The sequence below is a fragment of the Triplophysa rosa genome, linkage group LG16 (genome assembly GCF_024868665.1).
Source record: "Triplophysa rosa linkage group LG16, Trosa_1v2, whole genome shotgun sequence".
NCBI lineage: Eukaryota > Metazoa > Chordata > Actinopteri > Cypriniformes > Nemacheilidae > Triplophysa > Triplophysa rosa.
The window spans coordinates 7,861,742-7,883,484 of NC_079905.1; the positions used below are offsets into that span (position 1 = coordinate 7,861,742).

Consider the following 21,743-nt stretch of genomic DNA (forward strand, 5'->3'; position numbering starts at 1 on the left):
GGTGTGCGCATTACAGTAACGTCTAGAGTTTTGACGAAAACGGTATGTCACAGTTCTTTCAGAAATCTAAATTCATAAATCTAGGTTTTCTTTAATGTTTTGTGTCAGCTTTTATTAGCTGTGACAGGGTGCAGTAAGTCCCCTTTGGAAACCTTTGAAATCCAGTCTAGAATTACAAGGTCTGAAGTTTGATTCAGCGGGCAGGTGCTCAGTTTTCCTTTCTTTATTTGACAGATTCAGCCTTGACGATTTACCTTTACATCCCGTACAGCCTTTCATCCAAAGTGCACTTCAGACTACGCCTGAAAAGTAACCGCACTATATGCCACAAGAGCTTAGCTCTACTCGCTCTGCCTGTGAAACAGTGACCTCTCCAAACCACACAAACATCAGTTTGGCTTCGCTGGATAAATGGCTTTAATTATGACACATTTTCACCCCAAGGTTGTTTTGACAAATACACCTAATTTTCCCTCTCGGTCGACCCAGGGTCTCCACCTCTCGTTTTTCAATGAGCCTGATTGTTGCTTTTCACTGCACTATTGAACGTTTTCTCCCTGCTGTGCCAAAACACACACACTTACTTTTTTCATCCATACATTCGCTTTTCTCTGAAGAATTGCTGCTACATTCTCCAAGTCTGCTCAACAATCCATCATTAGCTGTAATTGATGCTATTATACATTTAACTGTCTGTCAAAACGTCTCTTTCTGGATGAGCATGATGAGAAGTGATTGTCTGCAGTTGGGGAAAAATGGACAGATTGTATGAAGTCAACTAATAGATATATGATCTGTTCAATCTTCAAAAATGAATGTTAGTTTGTTTCCTTATTAGTAAGTCATGACAGTACTGGCCTGCAGGCATGCACAAACTTACATTTAGATTTTTAAGGCGGGGCCATGGTAACCCGCTCCACATACATTTATCAGCACATATTATTCCAAAGCAAAAACGTTAGATTTCATTGTGATGTCAACAAGCACTTTTATTTTTCCACCTAACCTGAATATATTTTTTATTAATGAATACATTTGTTCTCCAACTTCACTTTCTGTAGTGCAAATACTCTTTATGTTGACTTTAACCCTTTCATGCATAGATGTCAATGTAGTGAACAGTTTTATAGCAGTTTTCAGTTTTATTGTAGCTTATTGTAGAAGTATTTTTAAATAGCTTTTCTTTTTATATTTCTAGTTTGCTTGATGATGATTTTTATCAATTTCGTCAAAACCAGCTTTTGTCATTTTATTATTCTTTTTATATTGCTCTATAAGAATAGTTTTTATTTCAGTTTTAATTTTAGTTTAGTTTTCATTTATTTTTAGTTAATAATTTGAGTCCCTCAACTTATTTGATTTTATTGCCAACTCAAAAATTCTAATTTTCATTCACTTTAATTTAAATGTATTCATTTATATTTTACACATTATTTTTAGGCTGATGTTTTATTTAATTTTATAGGAATGTGTTAATAGTTTTAGTGACAAGCCACTGTATGTGGAAAATATGTGTACATGTGTAAAAAATATATTTATGCATGAAAGGGTTAAATCAATTATCAATTTCTTAATGGTTAATGTTGAGTTTTAGCAAAAAAAGTACATATTAAAAATATGAATACAATGTCATGTTCAGTGTTACATTATAAAAAAAACTTAAACAGTGTGTTTTACCTCATGTTTTTCCTTGCTTTTCTCAAACCAGCCTCTGTGTAAATGTGCAATAAGTCCCAGCTGTGATCAAATTATTATGAGCTCCGGCTTACATCAGCCGCAGCGTGTCAGAGCCTCACCGAATCGCACAGACTCAGTTGGTTTAAATCAGTATGGCACTTGATAGAAATCAGAATATAAATATTTACGGACAAAGACTGCCTAAAGGACGGCTACTGATGAGACTTATTTGTAAGTAACCAATGCACTGTGGTACATTTTGTGAATGTCAAGTTGTTTGTGCCCTGCACCTACTCCTCTAGTACATTGGAGTTTATGTATCAGAGTAGCTGCAGGCTTAGTTTGCCCCCTATTAAAGATTTACGCTCTTCACAGGGGTAGTTATTAAGCCCCTGGGCCCCTTTATGACACTTACTTTCAGTTTGATGGTAACATTGTGAGAAGATTAAAGTCACTTGGTTGAAAGGCCCCTTTATGATATTCTGTTTGGTTGATCTTCTGCGGTGCTTTGATACATGAAGTCTTTGTGTTTCTGCTCTATATGCACACCTTCCTCTAATGCTGTGTTCTGTTCGCTCTCATTCACCTGCTAGCGTCTGACTTCCTATTTGACAATATAATTTTTTGTTTGGGAAACGGAGTGAAATGTGAGTGAATGATGTCACAAACATATCAGCACCCACAGATGATAAACGTTCACTTGAAGTAGTATGTACAGTATCTCGAGAAGTAATTTCCCACATCCGACGTAATTAAATCTGTAGCATCACTTCATATTGTCATCATCCCCATAATGTAATTAGCCGTATTAATTGCTCACCTCCCTCTTATCCTGTTTGATTTCCTGATAATGAAAAACCAGCCACAACCGGCCATGCGTGAGCGCGGAAGACAACAAGTTCTCTGCATCCTCTTTCCACCTCAGATGTTTCCTCATCGAGTGATCTGTCCAAACTGAGCGTGGGCTAACCATGGCAAGAGACGCTCATATTTTACGGGCCTATTAGCGTTGAGATGTTAGATTCTGGCTGAGAGCAAGACGATGAGAACCAGAAGGAGCGATGCAGCCGTCACCTGTTCTGACAGAAGCCAGATGGAGGAACACAGATGGCGCCTCGTTTCAACCAATGGTGTGCCAATAAAGCCGTGATAGATTGATCATTAGCCCGCCTCCAGTCGCGATCAGTAGATTTACCTCAGTTGCAAGGTGTGTGTCTACTCTGTTATTACTCTGCGAAGATTTGTGTTCTGATTTGTTAAGGTAGAGAGAAATTTAGGGCCACTTTTGCACAACTTTCTCTAGCCGTTTGAAACCTAATATTGCAGGCTGTTTTACATACTTAATGTACCTGTACGTGTGTTGAAGTCTGACATCAAACTGACTGATTTTCCATTCGGCCCGACAGCTCAAAATTTAAGTCAATTTTATTTGATTTTGTTTTATTTGATTTTTATCTTGTGGCAAGACTAAATGGTACAAGGTCTGGTCCACATTAACTCATTCTGGCCAAGAACTAACAGGAAAAAATGTCTGAGGGTATAAATGAAATAAAATGTCCAACATTTTGTTATTTTTCATTTAGGGGTTTCGAGCTTGGTCTGGATAAAGCGATTTACAAAAAACACTTGAAAAGTAGCAGATTTCTTTGTATATTTGATGTTGATTTTTCATTGCGTGCACCTGGGGCCTTTTTTATTTTGTGGAATGATTAAAAAGGTGCTTTTTGCCCCTTATTTCAAGAAGTTGTGCAAAATCATATAGGTCAGATTTCAAATTGTGGACGTGCAATTGTTTTGCGTGTAAATCCCATCAGGTCATCAGCGATGGCACTGTATTTACATTTACATTTAGGCATTTAGCAGACGCTTTTATTCAAAGCGATTTGCATAAAAAAACGATTTGTCATAAGGAGGCAAAAGTACAATAAGTGCTACATACGACTGTATGCGGTCTGCAGGTGTTAATCTAAATAACACAACTGTCCCCAGATGTGCTGCTGTACATTTAAACTGTATGAGAAGCTTTTGTTAATATTACTGCAATATTACTCAACGCTGTAGCATGTCTAACAGTTGCCAGCATCTGGCACGGCAAAATTGTATTGTTTAAAAAAACATTGCTTAGCTGTCATAACAGAATTAATGGTGTGTTATTTACAGTTTGGTGTCAAGGCGGTTGTTTTCATGCATACTGGATGCATAAAAACAGGCAGTGTTTTTATTTTAATATTTTCTATTCTCACATTGTGTTTGCTGCATCAACATGATGTTGTTATATGTCTCTTGTTACTGCAGCGTACTGTGTTTACTGCATGTGCAAATTTATGGCCCATGATGGTTTTAATGGCACAAGTCTGCTGTAAATCAACTAAACCTGCCAGCACTAGAATAACAACAAGAAGTGAATGTAATAGAATTGATTAATCATGTTTTGATGTACTTGGCAGAATTTATATGGTTATGAATTAAAACCATCAAACTGGGTTTCAAAATTCATAAGCCCAAACTTCTGCAGGTGCACACCCGAAACTCCTCTGTCAGCCTTCATGAACTGCAAGTGTCTGTTATGTTTTACTGCCGCCCTGACCACTTCATTTCCAACGCCTATCTGATTTGGCACGGTCTGCCATATTATAATTTCTGATTGGACGCTCATCCGTGACATGTCTGTTATTAGGCCAATTTTACGCTTAATTATGACCGGCGTGTGTTTTTTCTTTTTTAAAGATGTGGTTTGGACAGGTGGCGATGCAGTATTTGCATGTGGCAGGGGAGTCGTCCGTCCGAGGCCGCACGCTGGTGGTTTTTAATTAAGCCATGTGATTAAGTAGAGCTGCGCCAGGCGTTTCGCCGCCCCGACAAATCAAATCAAACTACCCCCGTCGTGCCTAGCTACCCTCCCCGCTTTTATTCAGTACAGGTCAAAGATGTATCCCGTGGCCATTAGCAACAAAGCAGCTCTACCGAATCAATTACAGAGAACAGTGATATAAACCCAGCCTGGTTTATTTACCCCCTACGTTCACATAATTACATTGTTGCTTATGAATGCAGGCCAGTGCGAGTGTGTTGCACACTTCAGTTTGGAGTGTGTCTCACTTGCTGGTTTTATTGTGATGGTGCCTTTCATAGTCATTTGTCACACTCGGGGCAGTGATTCATAACAAAGCTGTCTGTATTTAAAGAAAATGTACAATGTATCTGGGACTCTTTTGAGACTGCAGACTTCTGAGCAATTCACATTTCAGCTTTGGGGACTATTCAATCAAAGACTCATTCTTAGCTTTCTGTAACTAAAGAAACACAGTTGAGTATTTGTGTGTCTGAGATGTGAGCTCATTTTTACTCATCAAATCTTTTTCAAGACAAAGTTAGTTTTCAGTGGACAATAAAGTATAACTTTGTTATTTGAAGACTTAAGACAGTATATACTACAGCTGTGGAAAAAAATCATAAATTAAAATCATAAATTAATTTCATAAAATCTGTTATTTATAGGTATGTGTTTAGGTAAAATGATCATTTTTGTTTTATTTTGTGAACTAGTAACAATATTTCTACCAAATTTCAAAATATTTCAAATAAAAATATAAAGTTCAAATTTATTTTTTCATGTTATAACCTTTATTTTAATCACAGTCTTTGTGTTGTCATGCTGTCAGTCTTTCACATTGCTGTTAGATGACTAACTACACTTATGCTACATGCTACAGTGCTTCTGATTGACAACTTTTAAAGGCAATTTTCTCAATGTTTAAATTTTTTGCACCCTTAGATTCCAGATTTTCAAATAGTTGTATCTCTGTCAAATATTGTCCTATTCCAACAAACCATACATTAATGGAAAGCTTATCTATTCATATGTATAAATCTCAATAGCAAAAGAATTGACCCTTATGACTTGTTTTGTGGTCCAGGGTCACATATGTTTTAAAACTTTTAAGCAATAATTAAGTTGCGTATATTAACGGATTAAAGGTGTCATGAACTGACCTTCTTTATTGTTTTATACTGTTGTATGAGGTCTACTTATGACGTTCGCGCGGTTTTTACATTTAGAAACATCAAAATCAATAAGAAATAGGCTATTTTCTACCCGGGTTTTGAGGCCGGCTCGACAAACGCTCGGTTTTAATGGTTTTTATGATTAGATAGCAGTTTGCGTAGTAAACTTATTTGGAGCCTTCTGTGAATATGGTTAGAGACGTAACGTTAGGTTACACATTAGCACCACTCGCACAGGATTAGTATTATCTGGGGACCTCGTGTGATTTAGAAATTACCTCCCCACATCTGTATTTCATGTGGCGCATTCGCACGGGATAAGTGAAGCCTGTGATTTTACTCAAATTTACTGACTTATTTCCCGGATGTGATGACAAGGCTTTGCGTATAGTTTGTATAGCCTATAGTTGTATGGTGTTTAATGATATACTGTATGACCGTACCTGTCAGCATTTGAGACACCGCGATCGCGGGTCTCAAATGTTACGGGAGTTTCCATGATAAATAAACAAACGGGAGACCCCTGGCCAAAATGACAGTGTTGGCAGGTATGGATATGACCCAGCACCCGAAACAATATCAAAACACTTCAAAATTTGAAGAAAAACACTTCACCTCCATTATTCGCAAACGAAAACCTTGAAAAATGATATATGAGCCCGCCAAATCACAGAGATGCCGATTCGCACGGGACTAATATTATCACCTCAGTGTTCATCAAAATATGGTAAGTAATTTGTGGGGGAATTTTTACTTTACAAATTACAGACATAGCCGATTCACATGGGATTAAAGCGGCCCTAACACACGCGGTTTTTGCCAATCTCATATTAATCTCGAGTACCTATAGAGTAGTATTGCATACTTCCTATTTTCAAAGAGTATTTAGTTTGATCACATTTATAAAAGATAGATACAGTTGTACGATTATTTCCGAAAGCATACGGCGCATGCGGGGGGGAGGGGTAGGCTGAACTAAAGCATGTGCACACCCATTGCCAACAAAACACAGACATCATTTTCACTCACCGCATGCGGTTCATGTACGGCATCTTTTAGCGCTGGGACGGCTCCATATACAGTATCAGTTTCAAACGGTCTCCAAATCCAGCGTTATATCCACCATTTATATAACATTCATCTCCCAAATGCAGTGAACAAACAAACACCTGAACTTCGTGAACGTATGCTCGCTCTCTCTCCTGCACACAAGTGAAAGTGACGTCTGCGCATGCTCCTTCTCCTGCTCTCCTTGCTGCCGCGTGCTTTTCCGGGAGAATTGTCCAATAAGGGACTAAGAAAAATTGTTCTAAAAAAAATTTTATGTTCTAAAAAACTTTCCGAAACCTGTTTGATCGATGGGGGAGTGTATCGAGCACAGAAATACTACGTAATACGCCCAACTCGTTTTTTGACAAGTTGACCATGTTAAGCATGAGAAGACAGCACGTTTAACATTGTAAAGAAGTCAGATTGCATGACACACCATTGCACCACCCCTTTAAGATCACTGACATGTTTATTGCTTGCTCTCTTTATCTGGTTCCGCGCAACTTGTGTTACTTCAGTACTGTCATGTGCGAACCGGTGGGCGGGGCTAGAGAAGTAGTCATTGATATTCTTTTGTGGAGGCAGTGTTCAACCTATCTATGACGTCATATATAGGTGCATTCCAGGACCTGGCGTTCACTGGGCCTGGTGTCATTAACAGTTGTAATTTCAGTAACAAGAGCGTTTTCAGTTCTGACACTTACAGGATGTTCGCTTGAATACGATTCCCTCTTACATAACATAAGCTCGGGTTAAAATTGATGTCTTAATTCATGACTCCTTTAATGTGTGACATATTAATGTATTCAGGTGCAAGTTTTGTGTAGTGTTTCATTGTGCAATCTAAAAAAGCATCAACTTGAATAAGACTTGACCTCAGAAACTTTAAACTGTGTAAATCAAATGAAACATGAATTTATATGGGACCAAAGCAGGCCAAACACAGCGAGGAGACTTTGTCACCTCATTTTCGAAGTCCAGCACACACTCCTCTGCTTTGCACTGATAAGGGTTCTTTAACTCAAGTGTGTCTCATCGCTGCTGTCACAATCCTTAATCAGATCCCTGCATGAACGTCACTGCAACAAGATCCTTTCTCTCTCTCTTTCTTTCCTTCCTTCTTTCACTCTATTTGTTTTGCGTTTGTGTCTGCCAAGAAAGCACAAAACACCTCATGCCGCATTGCGTTTAGTGTGTGTGCTGCTTACACATGAAAGTAAACACATAGATAAAATAACCACTATGTTGCATTGAACAATGTGGGGCTTATTAAAATTGCATATTCATATTGCTCGTATTATTCACACTTCCGTCTTATATTCAGCAGAGACAAATAAAATTGATTTGCATCATTCGGGGGATAAGATAATGTCTTGTCTCAATCCATAATCCGTAGTTTAGTGGTAAGAGCATGGCGTTAACAACGCCAAGGTTGTGGGTTCGATCCCAGGGGATTGCACATACTTAGAAACAAATGTATAGGACAATGCAATGTAAGTTGCTTTGGATAAAAGCGTCTGCCAAATGCGTAAATGTAAATATCAAGGGAATCAGCAAGGGCACTCTTGCAATGCATGTTGGGATACTAATGACTTTGATACATGTGACATGTTTGCTAGTTGAGCTACATGATCAACTTTTCCAAAAACGAATATAGTGAACAGATGGTCTTTATATTGACAAAGACCAGTGCTAACATAGTTAGTGTAGACAACGAATATATCTTATCAGAACGTTATCGTCCCCCTGACATCCAATCACCAAGTGTTACCGCGCCGACAGGCGCCCCCCTGTTGCCAGCGAAACGTCAGACAGATGTACGCTCCACTTCATCTTAATTAACCCCATGCATTTTCACAATGCGCGCCCCATTTTTCTGCATTGAAGCATGAGAATTCAGAGCGTAGAATTTAACAACAGATCCGTCCACGGCTGGAACAGGCTCAGAGCAGCTTACCTCCTTAACGCTAAATGTAGGGCCATTTGTCATCTTCAACGTCTTATCAGGAACAGAGCCTGAATATGTCGTTCTTTGTCTTCATCTCCTGCAATGTTGGTTAGGCGCTTGTGTTGTCATTTGTTTTTTGGTCAAGCACTTTAACAGCAGGAAATTTGAGAGCTTTTCATGGGGCCCTAATGTTAAAAACTTCATAGGGCTTTAGTGAAGGATGGGATTGTGGGAAGGAATCCAAAACCACCTAGAGTTAAAGTGTTGTGTGTCCAGCCATGCTGTCTCCTCTAGGCAGTTACAGACCTTTAAAATAGAGAAAGAAGAAATATATACAGTAGATGACTTTCTTTCTTCTGTAGAACACAAAAGAAGATATTTTGAAGAATGTTTGTAACAAAACAACACGGACTACCATTGTACGGACACAAAATCATAGATACATTTCTCAAAATATCTTCTTTTGAGATAAAATAAAGAATCATATACAGTTTTGAAAGACATGAGGGTGAAAAAATACATTTTTAGTTTTAGGTGACCTATTACTCATGATTTTGTAACCTATTGGACTTTCTTGTGTGTGGTATAATTGTCATTTTGGGGAGAAAAAATGCAATATACATTAAATATGCACTATTAAATCAACTGTTTTAGTTTCATTTCAAAGCGGCACCTTCTCAACCAATGTGCTTGTTTTTAAAACTATAATAATGTTTGCAATTCCATTCAATGTCACGGGAATTACACGCTTCAAATATAAGATATCATTAAAAAGCACTCTTAAACTCCTCTCTCTCCTTATAGTTTTATCTCTCTCACTTTAGTCTCTCTTCACCAGATATGAGTGTTGACTTTATTCCAGCACTTTCCAAAGCATCCCTCCTCACACACTTGTGCTTTCCCTTTTAATCCCATTGACTAAAAGGGGCCTGTGTTTAATGGTGTGCTCTACTCCAGAGCTCCTGTTGAAGAGAGTTAATGGGGAGCATGGCTCTTTTGGATTGAAGAAGGGTGAGAGAGGTAAAAGAAGGAAAGAGAGGACTGAAGAAGAAAGGATAAGGGATTTGAGGTAGTTACAGTACAGCCACTGCACCCAAGATTATCATGCGTGTTTCCAACCAGGCACACAACATTCCCACCTTATCTGTGAATACTGTTGTTCTTGAAATTAGAATTTGGATTAAAGTGGAACGTGTGGATTTGGGACTGTGGGGGAAATGTGGCAACTTAAGGCTCATAAATATGTGTGTGCGTTCATACTTTAAAGAAATGTGTGAAACATAAGCTAAACCTGACCAATTTTGGGATGCCCTTATTTGTTTAAACAATATAAAAAATAAAAATAATACTTCTAAAAATAAAATGAAAGGCTTTCTGTATATCTCCTGTTCCCTTTCTGTCGGTCTCTTGACGTTGTGTCGAGCCGACAGATGGGGTTCGTCCCTGAGAACCAATCGCTTCCGACTTCTTAGAAAAGGCCATTGAAATTGGCGAATGAAATTTGCATGCTGGACTCCGCCCCCGGATATCCGGGTATGAAAGGGAGACAGCGTGCCTTATTCATTCACCTTTTGTTCTTCGGAGCCTTCGCTCATGATCAACAGACTTCACTACAAGATAGCAACTACAAGACTGCCGGTTCTACGACGTGGTGCAGCGGACTGTCCCTTCCTGCAGCGACTTCCCCTGGGCGTCTCGGCGGTTCCAGAAGTGTTTGAGTTTTTTCTCTAAAAGAGCAAATTTCTCCAGCGTGGCATGTCCCGCTGTTCTCGTCGGTGCAACACACTCATCAAGGAGGGGGACGGACACGAGGTCTGCTTCCAGTATGCTGGGGCAGCCCTTGTGGATACGTCCTGCCCGCACTCAATCGATGGTGCGTTGTGCTACATCATCGCCAGGCAGGTAAAACAGCAGAGCCGATCTCCTCTCTGGGGGCCCTCCTCTCTCAGGGATCCACACTGCCAGCCATCGAACCACCCCCCGGGAGGTCGATGAAGCAGAACGTACCCCTAGCCTCCCTGTCTCAGTCCCTGGGAGCCTGACAAGAGCTTCCCAAACCGTCACGGTGACTACGGGATACGATCCGTCTCGGCTACGGGTCCAACTCCAGAGCCCGCCCAAGTTTCGGGCATCCTCCAAACCTCAGGCAGAGGCAAGGATGCTCCCGTGCTTCGGGCCGAGGTCGCCACCCCTCTGGTGAGGAAGCGATCATGGTCGTCCCTCTAGCCGAGATGTTCAACGGGTTTTACAGCCCGTACTTCATCGTCCCCAAAAAGGGGGTTGCTAGATCTGCGTACCCTGAACAGGCACCTACTCAAGCTGCCGTTCAGGATGTCACGCAGAAGCGCACCTGGCATCTATCAGATGTCAAGATTGGTTCATGGCAATCGACCTAAGGACGCTTACTTTCATGTCTCATTCTCCCTCGTCATCGCCCGTTCCTACGGTTCGCTTTCGAGGGTCAGGCATATTAGTACAGATCCTCCCTTTCGGTCTGTCCCTGTCCCCAGAGTCTTCACGAAGATCGTGGAATAAACTATCTCGACAACTGGCTCATTTGACACACTCGCGAGATCTGTTATGTACACACAGGGACCTAGTGCTTCGGCACCTAGATCGATTGGACCACAGGTCAACCGAGAAAAGAGCAAGCTCTCCCCTGTGCAGAGCATCCTCTTTCTTGGTATGGAACTCAACTCTGTCTCCATTACAGCGCGACTGACTACAGAAACGGCTCAGTCAGTGTTGAACTGCCTGGAATATTTCAAGCAGTCAGCGGTCCCCCTGAAACAATTCAGAGGCTCCTGGGCACATGGCATCCTCGGCAGGTGGTGATACCCCTCGGGTTGATGCACATGAGACCGCTCCAACACTGGCTACAGAGTCGAGTTCCCTGGAGAGCGTGGCACACCGGCAGCAGGCGGATGGTGATTACGCCTCTCTGCCGAGCACCCTAACCCCTTGGTCTTCAATGACCTTTCTACACGGGGGTCCCTCTCGGGCAGGTCACGAGGCATGTCGTGGTGACGACAGCCGCCTCCCTGCAGGGTTGGGGTGCCATGTGCAACGGGCATGCAGTGTCGGGGCGATGGACGGGCCCCCACCTGCGCAGGCATATCAACTACCTAGAGTTGTTGGATGGTATACCCGCACTGAAGGGGCTACAACCTCCCATGCAGGACAAGCACGTGCTGGTCCGGTCGGACAGCACAACTTCCGTAGCATATTCAACCGCCAGGGTGGCGTTCGCTCGCGGCAGCTAACACGACTCGCCCGACGCCTCCTCCTGTGGAGTCCACAGGTGAGCAGATCCCTGCGAGCCACACATATCCCAGGCGACCTGAACCAGACAGCCGATGCGCTCTCTCGTCAGTTGACGCCTCGCGGAGAGTGGTGACTCCACCCCCTCGCAGTCCAGCTCATTGGGTACAGTTCGGGCGGACTCAGGTAGACCTGTTTGCCTCCCTGGACACCACCCATTGCCCGCTAGGGTACTCCCATCCGAGGCCCCCCTCGGCACGGATGCTCTAGCGCACAGCTGGCCGTGGGACAAGCGGAAGTATGCCTTCCCCCAGTGAGCCTCATTGCTCAGACCCTGTGCAAGGTCAGGGAAGAGGAGCATCAAGTGTACTAGTTGCTCCATACTGGCCCAACCGGACTTGGTTCTCGGAGCTAATGCTCTTGACGACAGCTCCCCCCGGCCGATTCCCCTGACACATTTGAATTAGTCCCACACAAAAAATATTCTAGTGTACTTTAGTATTTACTACAGTGAACTTGACTAAAATTCCTAGATGCTAGTGTTTTTTAGTCTTACCCTTGTAAATATTAAAGTATATTACTGTATTTGATACAATTGATCCGATTACTATAGTTATTACTACAAAATATTGTTGTGTACAGTATAATACAGTTTACCATAGTAAATACAAAATGTTTCATTTAAAACTGTGTATTAAGGAAATTTGGTGTATTTTGTTTATTTCAATTATGAACATGGCATAGCATCTTAAAACTACTTCGTATCATGATACTTCAGCAGGTATGGTATCGTAAGGTATGTTTATGGTACCGTGACAACATTATTCTGTTACTTTGTTGTTTATGTATCCACATTTAATGTTAGCTTTGTGAACCATGGTCCTACCTGTGGCCTTTCTCTCTCTCTCTTCACCACAACAAAAAAGTGGCAAGACAAGAGAAGGCGGCAAGGGCTCTGGGGAAATACAAAGCAATATCCCGACCAGCCGGTTCATCTGCGCTGCCCCTCACAATTACAATGCATCTGACAAAAATATTGGGCCCCGGTCCCCTGCCATTTCAACTGATGGGTCCACCTGTCAGTGGCAGCATGCCAAAGAAGTGACCCCCAGAAATTGTATTAGCGCTACCTTATTGAAAACGAATGACAGGCGGAGAACTTGAGTAACAATACAGAGTGGAGGAAGAGAAGAATAGTGCGGACTAGATGTGCTGCGGCTGTCAGTCAGTACGGATGGAGATACAATTGTTGCGGAGTTATTTCGGGAATACAATGGAGACGGATGCAAGTTGAGAGTACAGCGTAGTCCTGCTGCGGCTGTTTTAATGAAAAGTTATGGAAATATTAACAGAATTTTGTTTTTGCAGTATTTCTTATTTGTTATGGGGTAAATATCTACAGTATCTTTGCTTGCACTGCATTACTAAACGGTTGTGAGAAATATGTTGTTTTTTCATAGTTTAGGAAATATTACTAAGTTCTCAGTCATGTTTTGTTTAAGTGTCCACAGATGTTCCTCTTAATTCTTGTTGTATTGTTAAGTAGAAACCGATATTTACAGGCAGTCCATTTTCAGCAAACTATACAGAGCCGTCTCTGTTCTGGTTTGTTTCGGCTTGGCTGATTCATGTACAGGTCGACAGCAGAGGGCAGATCATTCTATAACAAGAGCTACTCGTCTTTGTACAAACCAAATGGAGGCTAAAGTTCACTGAAACAGTCCTCTATTCTGAATGAGTTTTGAAACCGTACTGCTGATCTGGAGTCAGATTCCCCTCAGTGTAGCACCTGATTTAGAAAAACAGGCTGCAGGCAAAATCTCTCTTCCCTTTGACTTTATTTTTGCAGTTACAATGGAGTTTTACGCCACATCTGCTGCCGGGGGTCCCCAGAGACGCTGGTGGAGTGGCACAGATGGGTAATGGGTAATTTTATGGTGTCCGGGCGGCTCAGTATGTACATTGTCGTACCAAAGATTCGAGATTCAATTTTGTGAATTTCAAGAAGGTGAGCTGAAGGTTCTCTTAAAACCACCTGCTCAGAAACAACCTTTCAGAGAATGAATGGAAAACAACACATAATAAGTAGTTGATCTGATTTTATGTTCTGAGGGCAAAGTATGTGAATGTCCAACTTAAAGATGGAAAACCAATAAAATACATGCAAATTTGGTTATGAGCATCAACAAAAAGATTTCCCAGTGTTTTCCTAAACTGTATAATCTACTCTTTGAAAATGAGTGAACTGTACCAAATATACAAGATATTAACAAGATGTGCCACTGCCATTACAATGAATGGGGAGAAATGCAATGCTCAGTAATGCCGCTCTAGCGAAGGAAGTCCCACCTTCCAGTAAAACGAGCCAATCGTCAATGGACCTTTTTCACGTTTCTGGGTTTCTTAGCAGTGGAAGTTGTCATAGTTGGGTAAACTTCTATAGCGGTGAATGGGAGACTACCACAAATATATTTTTTGCATTCTCATTTGCTCAAGTAGCAAAAGAAACAACGATGATGTTTTCACAACAAAACGTAATAGAGAGAGTGATAACGGCAGTCAAAAGAGAGAATGATGTCAAATTTACAGTGACTTCCATAGAAAAAACACCCACCCTTGCATTAGCGTTAACTATTTTTTTGTAAGTTGATGCAAAGGTAATATAATACAAAGTATAGTGTTATAAACGTACATACATTTTTTTTATGAAAATATAAAAAAAACTTTGGAGGATTTACGATGCTGATGACCGTTGAACGTGTAGCAGGTCTTTACTCACTTACTATTGGACCAGACAATATTATCAGAAAACTACAAGGTACGCAAAAGGAGGTGGTAGTGGTGTTGAGTAATAGACAGAGGCAGAAAGTAAGTTTAACCATAAAAGTTCCCTTTACTTTGAGTTTTTAGTGTTTCTTTTCTTCCTTATTTTTCTTCACTTAAACATATCAACAATGATCAGAGAAGACACAATAACTATATATATATAAACATACCTTGGGTGCACCCTCTAATAGTAATTACAATCACAATCACTGCAATCAAGTGAACACAATGAAAAAAAAACATTAAATCAGTAATGTATGTTACCCACACCGAATTCAGTTTCAAGCTCAAAAAATAATATTTTTTCCAATAAGAAAACGGATCAGTCTTAACTCCTTTAGATGTGTTCCTGAATCATTTCAGTCCCGTAAAGTAAAAAAATCAGTCTCTGTGAATGAATTCTCTTACTTGTCTGGATAGAAATGATAAAATAAGAAGTGTCCTTTACTCCAGGTCCGTTATACTTTCCGCATCAAGGTGGGAGGCTCGCCATCGATTAAAGGAATCCAATTCAGAAGAATATCCACACAGAAAAAAAACCTGGCCTATCTGTCCATTCAAGTTTTCTCTCTTTTCTTTTTCTTTACAGGCACGTATAACCAAAATGGCGTCAGCCACTGCGAACATGCGATACACCATGCGGTCCGGCCGAGTCAACACATCAGTTTTTAGATTTCCCGATTAACACCCGATGATCCAAAATCTTGAAATGACAATCCGATTCACTCAGTTTTTATGCAGTTTGCACGGTTTCTATATATTTATATATGAAAAATTTACGACATATAGATGGGCATAATATTCTAGTCAAGCAATCTTATAAACAATATGAACAATTATTTAACCAGGGTTACAAACGCATCATCAAAGGCTTGTGGAAAAAGGTCCATCGATAAAGACTGAAATTCTCTGGGGCGGGACTCCACCCAGAGACTCATGAGGCGCTTTCCAGCCTGTGTGTATGCACAGTAGGTGATTTTTAGCACAATTAAAGCTTATCTAACAGATACAGGTACAGTTCATGTCAGGTTTAATTATTGTTTGGACATATTTAATTGTGATTTTTGCTAGCGATTTAAAAAATATCTGCCTGAAATAGCTGCCCCGAGGTGTTGCAAACATGGCCACGAACGGCACGATTTTGAGAACAACTGTTCTCATGTTTTTAGTGTGTTCTTTACTTAAAGGCGGGGTGTCTGATTTCTCCTAGCCGTTGTTGATGTTCAAATCACCAGAACAAACACACCCCTACCCCCATCTTTCCTCAGCGCTTGGCTCGGCTAATGTCCGTCCTGTGCACTGTGCACCTTACTGCTGATTGGCTACAAGGTTGTTTTGGTACTCGGCCCGACTCAGTTGTCTAAAGCGTAATTCAGAAATCGGTTACCCCGCCTTTAAGTGTGTTTTGTGTTCTTTACTTAAAACGATCGAGTTTATGAACTTAAAGGTATTGAGGTAAAACGTTTCCTCTTTTTTTTTAAAGCTCATCAGGGTTTACAGTTCTGAAAATGTTCTGCCCTCTGCAGAACAGTGAAATCTGTTTATAAATGTGTCTGACCGCAAATATGAGAAGTACAGCATTACTTTATGCAATGGTTTAAAAATAGAGGGACTAATGGTTTGTGCATTGCTGCAAGCAACATTTCATGTTCTCAAAACAATAAACATTCATCTAAAGAAAGCAGAATCTAAGCATTATTTTTATTTTTGCTGAAGAGCCAGATTTCACGGTGTAATGAAGCCTTGTTCAAGTACTTGTACATCCATTACAAGTTTCTAATTCAAAATCAACCACCAACCACTTTGTTTAGACTATACATTTACATAGATCTGCACTAGCTTTTAACATAATTTTTGCAGCCCTCTTCAGCAAGGAATGCGTGTGTTGTGCATATATGCCTTCATTTATGCGAACATGTACAATGTAAACGTTAACGTGTGTGTGTGTGTGTGTCTGCACGCCCTCATGTCTGTGCACAGTAACTAAGGTTACAAAGATCAAATGCAGGCCCAATCGATTTCTTGCCTCAGATCTACCTCTCCTCGGCTGATAAACGCTGTCAGAACAATGAAATATGTACGACAGCTGAGATTTTCACCTGATAGTCATAAAAGGTAATAAATCACAAGGAATCGCGTTGAACCGACACCCGTGCGTTCCAATTTCAGATGGCTGGGGTGCAGAGCGACACCGCTGATTCCATCACCAGACAGACAGGGCGCCTTATCCTTGTATCTTTTTTATCGGCAGGATGATCTCGGGGTTTGAAAGCTTGATGTTTACGAATTGTCCTTTGTAGGTAGATTCTGCTGGATTTTCTTCTATTCATGCACATAAAGCTAGACACGGGAGCTGCTAATGTATCTGCACGATCAGCAGGGGGATGGCGAAACAAACAGACGGGTGTTATAATTACGCCTTTGGAGGAATGGAGCTAAAGGTTTCATGTAAAGGTCTTTGGCGTAGTAGACATTGATTGGTGTTTTTGTCAATGTGATGTATGTGTGTGCCTTTACGGGAAAATGCAGAGGGAAGGGAGGGTGTAGATAGAGAGTGTGTACTTTTTAGCATTAGAAGGGATAGCGCAGCTGCTACAGGCAAAGCTAATATTTGCTTTCTCGATCCCACCTTAAATAGCCAACGCAGCTGGAGAGAAGGAAGGAAGGAATATGCTCGGCTTGGAGAGATGGGGCGAGATAGAAGCTCTTGTGAAACCTAGTGAGCTGTCTTTGTCCTAACCGGAAGTGACAAGTGATTTGTGTGTGCACACTGAAAGTGAAAATGCAGAGTGATGGAACACAGTCGAAGCCATTTGAACACATTTGATGTTTAATGCGGAGTAGCAGGATTTTAGAGCAGTTAGATTTGACTGTGGGCGGCATGCACGATGCAAAGGCACTTCGAAATGCAACCCAAGCGGGAAACAAAAGGTTTTGCTGTTCGTCGCTTGCAGTTGCACAGCTGTCTAGCATTCGATTCATTGTTTTAGATTTGCTTATGTGTTTCATTTTGATTAATAATGAAATTGGATATTAAAGGGATAGTTCACCTAAAAATAAATTATGATGTCATCAATTACTTATCCATTTGTTATTTCAAACCTGACTTTCTTTCTTCCGCAGAACACAAAAGATGTTTTGAAGAATGTTGATAACCGACTCATTCACTTCTATATGGACACAAAACCAATGCAAGTCAACGGGTAGCACCATTGTTCAGTTATCAATATTTTGAACTATCCATTTAACAGGATAGTTCACCTAAAGTGTCATTTCAAACCTTTATTCTTCGGCAGGACACAAAAGATATTTTGAAGAGCGTTAGTAACCAAATGACATTGGCGGCCAGTGACTTCCATTGTATGGACACAAAACCACTGAGACATTTCTCAAGATAATTTGTGTGTGTGTGTGTGTTCCCCAGAAGAATGAGTTATATACAGGCTTTGAATGATATAAGGGTGAATAAATGAAGACAAAATTTTACTTTTCACAGGTCATTTCCATGTGAATGTGAAGACCTTATTCAACTGCAGTTTGTTTACTCGTTTAGTCCTCCATAGCTCTATACAAACCATAATCTAAGCAAGAAAACACACAACAGGCACCAATTTTCCTCTCTTGACATCTTCTATTTTTGAGGGATTTGATTCGCACGCCAGCTGCATTGGCTATATGTCAGACACTCTCTTACCGTGCCAATCAAACAGCGTTCTTCATACCTGCGGCTTCATTTTTGGGGAATTATTGTGCTAAAATATGAATAAGAGAGGAAATGCATCAGCCCATGACCTTTAAGAGAGAAATCCTTCAGCGTGAGAGCAAAATGCCAATTGTTGAAAAGGTGGATGGAAAATGCCTCCCTATGAGCTTTTGAGAGCTTTTAATGTCTTCACAAAGCTTCTTCTGAGAAAGTCTCCGAGCTATAGACCCCCCAATCAGTCCATCTCTCCCAGAAAAGGAGGGCAGATTGTGATAATCGCTTCTTGTTTTTTCCTCTCCTCTAGAAAGTGTCATCAGTCCATCACAGAAGATTTCTGTAGGCCCTCTTTTCCACCTCCGTCCCTCCTGTGCCGCGCAATCAAAAAAGGGTGATGGATAACAGGGGTGGCAGTCGGAGGGAGGGAGCCTTTTTTGTGGTGTGGTTTCTCTGTGCTGTAATTTACAGCGGGATCACTGACGGCCACGTTTCGCTGTATGTGAGGGACAGCTTGTTGCCTGGTCCCTGTGGAGGGGCCATCAAAGACCAAGCGGTCCCTCTGAGACTCATGTCGGTATTCTTATAGATGTCCCGCTCGCTTCAATTATCATGGGCAAAATATGAAATACAGGGAGAATCTGAAAAGATTTGTTTCTCTGACAGACAGGAAAACTAGAGTTTGGGGAGCAAAATAGTTTGAGAATAAGTGTTTACCTTAGAAAGAACAATGACCTAACTTAAAAGGATAGTTCACACAAAAACAAAAATCATGTCATCCTTTAATCATGCTATTCAAAACCTGTATGGCTTTCTTTCTTCTGTGGAACTAAAAAGATTATATTTTGAGAAATGTGTGTTTATACAATGAAAGTCAATGGGGGCCAATGTTGTTCTGCTACCAAATATCTTCTTTTGTGCTCTGCAGAAGAAAGAAAGTCATACAGCTTTAAAATTACATGAAGGTTAGTAAATGATGGAAGAATTTTCATTTTGGTGATACAGTGCTCAATAATGTCATAGCTTTCTAGCCTCAAAGTGTTCTTATAGCTGCATATTTTTGAATGTATTTGTGAATATTTTATGATGAATATTTTTCCACCACATGACCGATTACAGCACTGGAAAATATGCAGATTGAGGGTAAAATGCATTCCAAATGTGCTGTGGATTTTGCTCAACTCGAAGCCATTTGGGGACATTATAAAGACATGACTCTTCCCTTTGCGGTTAGTGCCAGCCTCATAAACCGAGAGCTTGGATGACCCCAGCATGAGGAAATAAAACTCATGGACATCATAAAGCAGTAGCCCACAAAACCTCGGTTGGGTAAAACAATGAGGGAAAAACCATCCACATCTATCAGCATCTCCATCACTCTGCCCGTAATCAGTTGCCTTGGTTTATTCTGCAACCTCGTACAGTAATTTGTGGGGACATCCCATAAATCACTGGTGTTTACTCTGTGTAATTGCTGACGTGCAAACTAAAAACCATCATTTGCAGCCTGTGTAGCAGATTTACCTTTGCCTGAAAACTCCTTGCGTTTTCACCTGTGGGAAGTTTCTTGCAATGTGATTTTAATGTGCGGTTTCCGGACGGCCCTCAAATGAGCCTGTAATTGCAGGGTTGCTGTGAGAGACGGGTGGTTGAAACAGCGGTGGGCTGAAAAAGCAGTCGTCTCTCTTAAACACTTGTCAAGATGTTCTCCTCCGGACCGCCCACACCTTCATTAAGACCTTTGGTGGTGGCAGCAATTATAGAACACTGAGCCCTCGCCGGCCATAGAGAAATCTGTCAGAGGACTCCCAACAATCCACTCACAGTTATAAATTCACTTACAGTAGAGAAAACGAGACGATAGCTTATTGTGTTTCCTTGTGTTGTTGCTGTTGTCATTTTAATTGTGTGTTTTTCAGAGGCTTCCCAACTAAATAGTGGGAATTAAATCGATTCATCCACGGCTGGATTTTTTCTTCTATTTTGAATTTCAGTGTTATAGTAAAAGTGCACGCAGATCAATTCTGCCATTGTTTTCTCAGCCTCGCTTAGCATTAACATTCGTGCATTTGGCAGACGCTTTTATCCAAAGTGACTTACAGTGCATTAGTGCATTCAAGTGATACAGTTCATCAGTATGTTTCTTTCCTGAAAATCGAACCTGTGTTCTTTGCGCTGCTAACTCAACACTCTTCCAATTGAGCTACAGGAACACTACTGGCTTTCCAGGAAGACTCATGTCCTTGTAAACCCTTGTGCTGTTGTTGTTTCTATGAAACACAAACACAGAAATGTTTGAAGAATTATCCATAAAGCAGCTGTTTTAAAGAGGTCCAGCAAGGAAAAAAAGAACAATGAGCATCGTAAAAATAACACGCAGATAATCTTGTCCTTATTTGGTTAAAAGCAAATATATGCATCTTTTTTTCTGATATAAGCCATGTTTAAAATGCAGTGCATGCTTAGGGGGTTAAAAGTAGAAATGTGCAGCTTGTATTTTTGTTGCATTTGAGCGTTTATGTTCATTCTTTGGTACAGAAATATCATAGACAAATTTAGCAAGTGATTTATCCCAGTTGTCTCATGAAATGTGTATTTAAGTCTTGTGGGTTATATTTCTGAAGGTTTTTAATCCGTGTGATTGAATATGCAATACATTGCCTCATAGATTTCTGTTTCTTGTTTTTGCAAACAAGTTAAAGTTTTCAGAAATCTCTTGGAGTCTAAGAATCATGTGCATGTTTGACCTAAAATTTTATCTTTTTTTGCTGGATTTTTGACGTCTCTCGTATTTATGGTTTTGCGTGTCTTTGGAATCACTTTTATGTTAAACTTTGTGTGATACCACTTTGGCCAGGATTCCCTGGTAGATGACACTTATATCTCAATCGGATTATTCCTGTTAAAATGAAGGATAAATAAAATAAAATTAAAGTAATATAAAATTACACATAATAGTATATTGATATTTAATGGTAAGACTTTCATAAAATTGTATTTTCAACCTTTGTTAATGCATTAGCTACAATAACACGAGCTAACAATGAGTAATACTAAAAAAAAGTTTTTCAATGTTAGTTCATTGTGCATGAACTTATGGTAAGAGTTACATATTTTATGTTAAAAACGTATTAGTAAATGTTGAAATTAACATGAACTAAGATGAATAAATGTTCCTTGTTGGTTTATTTTATTTAATGCATATGTTGTATTCTAGCTTGTATTAATGGCTGTCCAAAGGCTGTCTACCTTTTCTCATCTCTCACAATTTTCTTTTCT

The 21,743-nt window shown here is 40.4% G+C and overlaps 1 protein-coding gene across 2 annotated transcripts in view; it reads left to right on the top strand.

Moving 5' to 3' along the window:
- samd12 (sterile alpha motif domain containing 12) overlaps positions 1-21,743 on the top strand; it is a 76,660-nt gene that overhangs the window by 31,849 nt on the left and 23,068 nt on the right. The window lies entirely within an intron of this gene.